This window comes from Camellia sinensis, chromosome 4, assembly GCF_055761805.1.
Source record: "Camellia sinensis isolate YWXY chromosome 4, ASM5576180v1, whole genome shotgun sequence".
NCBI classification, from domain to species: Eukaryota; Viridiplantae; Streptophyta; class Magnoliopsida; order Ericales; family Theaceae; genus Camellia; species Camellia sinensis.
Window position 1 is genome coordinate 121,577,725 of NC_138964.1, and position 6,787 is coordinate 121,584,511.

A 6,787-nucleotide genomic window follows, 5' to 3' on the forward strand; every position below is an offset into this window, starting at 1 on the left:
CATAGAAGAGTGTAGAAAGTCTCTACATCAAGTTTAGAAGTTGAGAGAGAGAATGGAGACACTTCAAACACACCGAAATCCAACTCTATTCGGATGAGAATGTAACCCTTGAGATGCTCTATCTTTTTATCAAAGAGAGTAGGGTGGAGAAACCACTAAATCTAGGTGAAAAAGTAAAAAGAGTGTGAGTTTTAGAGAGAGGAGCTCTAGATCTAGGGTTTTGAGGGAGAAAGTTATAAAAAAGTGATGAAAAGAGGATGCTGCTGCGAACTGATATATGCATAGTCCGCTTGAGCACAAGAAGTGATACTCAAGCATCAAACACAATAAGTTGTTCCGCTCGAGCACAAAATGCACACTTCTAGTAGTTTTGCAAACAATAGACCAATGCTCGAGCATAGGAAATGCTACTTGAGCATAGAATACACTCTCCCTGTAATTTTGTAGACCTATAGAAGTACTGAGAGTTCGCAAAGCCCACTCGAGCCCAAGAAGTGCCATTCGAGCGGAGGACACAAATCTGGACAACAAAAGGTTTGAAAACCAAGCGACCAACCTGTTCCAAACACAACCACAACAACCCAATAGCCAAATTTGAGGAAAATACAAGAGAAGCAGGATATAATCGATAATAGGAAGCCATGAAACCAATATCCAGAATACAACAAGGGTCAGGTCAAGACCGAAATCGCTATAAAATTTAAAAGTGAGCAAAAAATATAAGTTTGTGAGCTAACTCAATTACATTATTTTACATATAATTATATTTTTTTATTCATTTATTGGATTGATTTTTATTTTTAAATTATAAAATATTTAAATAAATTATTACAATTAAAAAATTAAAAATAGAGGTCTATAATTCAAACTACGAGAACTGTTTTAGTGGCTTGAACCAAAAACAATTGGTCTAAAATCAAGTAGATTTGGTCGGATCCAGACAATTTGTATTATCAATGACATATGTGACTTTTAATTGCATGTTCATTATACTGTAACATATAACGGTTCCAGTTTAGACCTAACCCTTTTCGTACTCTTAGATCCAGGATTTTGTACCTATAATTGTTATTCAGGCCCTTTATCATCTTGTTGATAGTTGAGTTGAGTTGTTAGTTGTATTTGAAATAGGTTGGGAGTTAGTTTTTCATAAGAGTTATTGTCTGTTTCACTTTGGGTTCGCTCGAGCGATGATTTGGTTGCTCGAGCGATCTTTGAGATCTCTCAGTATTGTTGCAGACTTATAAAACTTCTAGGCATAAGTAATCTTCACTCGAGCGGTCTTTTGCAGGTCTAAACTTTTGGGAGGGGGTCATTGTATGCTTGAATGATGTTTTTGGTCGCTCGAGCGGTGTAACTTATTGTGTCTGACGTTGGAGCGATGGTTTGGTCGCTCGAGCGGTCTGTGCATATATCAGATCGGAGAAAGGGATTTTTTGTTACTTTTTCATTCCCTTTCTTTCTCTCTCTCTCTCTCTCTCTCTCTCTCTCTCTCTCTCTCTCTGTCCAGTTCTTGCTTAAAATCCTTCCATACACCTCAATTCATTGATTTCACCACCATTATGCTTCAGAGTAAAACATAAAGCTCGTCGAGGAGGTCGATCTAATCGGAACAGATTTCATTTTCGGTTCCGCCAAACTTCAACACTTGCTCTTTTCTTCTTCTAATCTTAAGGTAGGGATTTCTTCAACCTTTGGTATGATTCTTAGCTTAGTTATTTGCTCTTTGAAAATGTTTAGTGATTTGGGAATTTTAGGTTAAACCTAGGGTTTGATTTTGAAACGTAAAAGAGAGGTTTTTCAAATAAATTCTTGAGAAAGGTTGTGAGAGTATATAAAATGTTGGGTTATGTTGAAATGTTGGAATTCCCTTACTTGAATGTGATTTTGAAAGTAAAAGGAGGTTTGTTTGAAAATAATTGATATTTGATTTATGAAAGAAAAGAGAAAGGATGTTGGGTTTTGAAAAGATAGGAGGAATGCATCTGTTGATAATGAGAGTGAAGTTAGATATGTATTATTGCTCCCATTTTGAAAATTATGTGATTGTATCTGTTGTTAAAAAATTATCTATTGAGTAGAAATATATGTTTTGGGCTATCAGTGGAGGATAGTTTTGATTGTCGTAGAAATTGCATGAGGATTAGATAAATTGAAACTAATTACTCATATATCTTGCATTGAGCATTGTTTCATACTTGAACATTGAAAATATATTGTTTTGAGAAAAATGGGCGTGTACCTTGGTGAATCTGGTTAGAGGTGTGGTTGTGGTTATTATATTCTATGTGTCCTTGGTGAAAGTCTAGAAACCCTCGCAGTTAGGTGTCGATCCTTTCGGTTAGTACCAGTAAAATGGCTTTAATAGTGCTTGTATAACCTACTGGCAGACACATATCTAGAGATTCCCAGTATTTTATATCCACTGTCCTATTTTCTGATATAAAATGATATTTTTCATGAATTGATATATAATATTGGCATACATTGTTTTGAGATGGAAAAAGTATAGTGTTTGGCAAATGGCATGCATATACATTCACTTTGTGACTTCATTAAGCTTTATATATTGTGTTAAAGTATCTCTATTGGGTTTTAGCTCACCCTATGTTTAAAACAACTTTCATGTGTTGATGATATGTCTCTACCAAGGACATAGCTTGGGAGGATTTGGAGCCGAGAGTTCATTTTCATTTCTTTTGTATAATTATTTTGTACAAGTCTTGGACTTTATTTGTATTGAGTTTAACTCACTTTTGTTGTACCCAAGCATTGACTTGAAAATATGTAGCCATTAGGGCATAAACTTATCTATATGTCCTTTTGTTTAGATTCACTTACTATTGGCACATGATATAGATTCAAGATTTAAGATTTATGAATGTATACATGCATATGTTACCTTTTGTATGATTAATGAGTTCTAATGAGATTATTAAATTATTGTAAGTTATATTTTTTGCAGAAGATCATGTTATGGGTTGTTGTTATTATTCTGGAGCGTTACATAACATATATATATATATATATAATATCATTATTAAATAAATTCTTTAAGATTTAAATAAGATGCATCATATGGTCAAAATAGTTATCGTATGACCTTAATTATTTAAATATTTAACATATAAATTTAAATAATTTATATGACTCTTATTGTAAATACTATTTAAATATATGTACAATTTTGAAATAAATTAAATATTACTTCAAATAGTAAAAAAAAATTAATTTTATGAGTAACTTTTAAAAATTTATGAAAACACTATTTAAAGTGTAGATTCTGTATAATTTTGTAATGAATAAAGAAAAAGTTTGTATATTTTTATATAAATTATAGAAATTATTGTTTAGATAAATTATATTAGTAAATGCTCCAACGTGACAAATATATTTAACTTAACTAATAAAATAGTAAGTGACAGTTCTCTTAGAGGTGTGGTAATTTTTTTTTTCATAATTTATATTTAATTATGTTATATATTAGTTTCTTAATTTTTTAATGTGAAACATTTAAAAAATATATATTAATTTAAAAATTAAGAGAAAAAAAATTGATCTAGGCGCAGTCGGACCAAAAGAATGGCTTTAAGGTGAACTGAATACTAGACTAGCCAAACCAAAACTCAAGTTTAATTTTTATTTTCAATGGTTAATTTGATTGTAATTAATCTATTGGAGGAGGGATTTTACTACTATGCTTAGCAAGGTAAAAGTTACTTTGAAGGGTGACTCGAAAAAATGACTACTTTCTTAAGGTGGTGTTTGGGAAGTTTGTGGGTTGGGTTTTTTTTTTATTTTTTACACTAAAAGACAAACTTTTTGCAATATCAAAAAAAATAAATCCAAATAAAATATTGTTGGACAATCTTCACTGTATTTAAATAGATTAAATTATGTTGTGTACTTAACAACAACCAGAATATAAAAGAAATAAAAGAAATGAGAGAATTTGTTTGATTACAAAAATCAAACTCGAAATAAAAACAAATAATAAAAACAGATTTTATTTTGTTACAAAACAAAATTGAAATCTGATTAAATAAACAAATAAAACAGAATAATAAATGAAACAACTTACTTGATTAATTTCTTTGAATAATTATCTAATCAAGTCCAGTGTTTGACACTGTGTCCTTAAGACAGATTCGTCATCTCCACGGTACTTTCAGAATTTGGACGTCTATCTCCCAATATGATATGATCAACTACAAATAATAGCAGCACTACAAATTGTTTGCCTCACGAACACATTAAGTGTTTATACTCTTTCTCACAAGAAATAAAATATAGCAAAATGAAAAATTAATTTGCAGAGGTGAAGTACGAAATTTCTGAATGTTCAAACATCAAATGAGGGCTGTCCTATTTATAGATGTATTGGTGGCTGCAGGTTTTGAATTAAACAGGTGCAAACCTGTTTGAACAGGTATGAAACCTGTTTGGTTTTGAATTAAACAGATTTAAATCAGTTGGTTCAAAATTCAAACAGATAAAAACGAGAAGGGCCTTGTTTGGGTGTACAGAACAATCGGACCAGATTATTTCTGATTTAATTTGAATTCTGGATTTTATTTTACTAAAAATAAAATTAAATTCAAATATTTTTGGCCCAAAAAGATAGGTATTGGGCCGGACAAGCCCAACCCAGCCCGCCCGACCAGACAGACGGCGGCACGCGCGTGTGTGGTGATTTTTGGGTCCAATGGGTCTAGTCTATTTTGCCCATAATCTCCTTCTCTAAAACACTTGGGTACCCCTTGGGGCATACCCCAAGTACCAAACACATGCCTTATAAATCCATTCAAAACTTCCCACCAAATTAATGTGAGACAAGTCTTATTCAAATCTTTAAGGATTTTTCACCAAAACTCCATTTTCATGGAGCATACTTTGGCTTCAATTTTCCATTCACTCGGTAATGGTTTTGAGCAACCAAATATACCACGTGAATCACAACGCGGCATAGAACGCGTTACCACTTTGACCTGCGAAAATCGACGCACGGGTCCTACCTAAATATTAGACCAAAGTTAGGAAAAAATCTATTTTTACCCAGATTTTTCAAACCATTTTCCAGCAAATATTACATCCAACCCCATAATCATTTCACTTTTTCTCTCACAAACATCACATCCAACCACAAAAAAACCCAACTATCTTCCCAAACACCAAAATTTTTTTATCCAATAATATCCTACAACTAAAAAAACCTACATAAAAACCCACTTCTCAAACACTCACTTTGTTGTTTTTTATATTTCATCCTACAATTTATTTTTTATGTTAACAATTTTTTGCGAGTTCTACAAAAAGCAGAAATGAGTAAAAGTTAATTGACATACATGATTTGATATATCATTGGTTGAACTCTAACATAATACAAGCTATAATTGCAAAACAATAATAACATAATATATTTATGTTTTATTATAAGTGCAGTTTTTGTAATTTACTCTATTTTCTATTTTTATTTTTTTACTAATTATGTTATAACACATGTTTTTGTTATTTAATTCTTAGAACATACCATTAATGACAAGGCTAGGGGGGAAAAAAAAAAACCTTAATTGTAATATTAGTGAAAATAATTAAAATTTACTTGATTCTAAATTATTTTCTTCTACATTTTAAAAATATTTTTTAATTACTATATAAAATTAATATTAAGTTTTAATTATTTGTGTTAGACCGTGTATAGTACGAGTGTAATGCTAGCACTATTATAATTGTAAAACATTGTTATAGCGGCTTGGGTTAAGACCCGACCCTTTTATATTCTTTGATCCGAGATCCGATACTCATGGTTGTTATTTATACCCTTTGTTGTCTTCTTGTAATGTGGAATTAGTTGTTTGGAGTTGTTGGTCATGTTTTGAACAGGTTGGGAATTATAATTTCAAAGGAATTTCTATCTGTTTGTTGTTGAGTTCGCTCGAGCAGTCTTTCCTTCGCTCGAGCGGTCTTTGGTTCTTTTCAGTATTTGTGTTTGCAGTCTGAACTTTTGGAAGTGGGGTGTTCTTCGCTCGGGCCATGGACTGGTCGCTCGAGCGATATTTTGTGTTTGAGGCTGGAGCGATTTTTCCTTCGCTTGAGTGGTCTCTTTGCAGGTCCAAACTACTAGGAGGGGGTCATTGTGCGTTCGAGCTATGATTTGGTCACTTAAGCGGTTCTTTGTATTTGACGCTCGAGCAGTGTTTTGGTCGCTCGAGCAGTTTGTGCATATATTGTTAGAAAAAAATGGTTTTATGATGACTTTAATGTAAAATTAAAGTGGGTTCCAATCACCAGTTGAGGTGTGATCAAATCAGTCTAGATTATTTGTAACAAGATCTTTACACCACAAAAAGAATGTCTAAAAACTATTAAGAATTGAATGATAAATTGTCTTATAAAGTTGGCCTCATGAATGAGATATTGGGAATGGTGTATCTATCCCACATTGATTGTAAAGGAAAGCATTGATTGATATTTAAATCCCAAGTTTTTGATAAGGGCATGAGCCTTTTGGGGCATCCAAATTTTTTGAAAGAAGGGAGTTATGGATGCTTCAAGGATGGGCTTGGGCCAAAACTATGGTCTAAGTTGGTTGTGCAAAAATGCCACACACGCGCGTGGCCTATCCGCCCGGACCGGGCTGGGCTAGGTCCAGGTCCGTGGTACATAGAACTTGGGTTTGAGGCTTACTGGAATGGGTTAGGTTTGGGCTGGGTTAGGTTGGTGACCTATCAGCCTAATCTTTTTTGGACTAGGTCAAATTATTGTGATTGCTAATATACACACATGT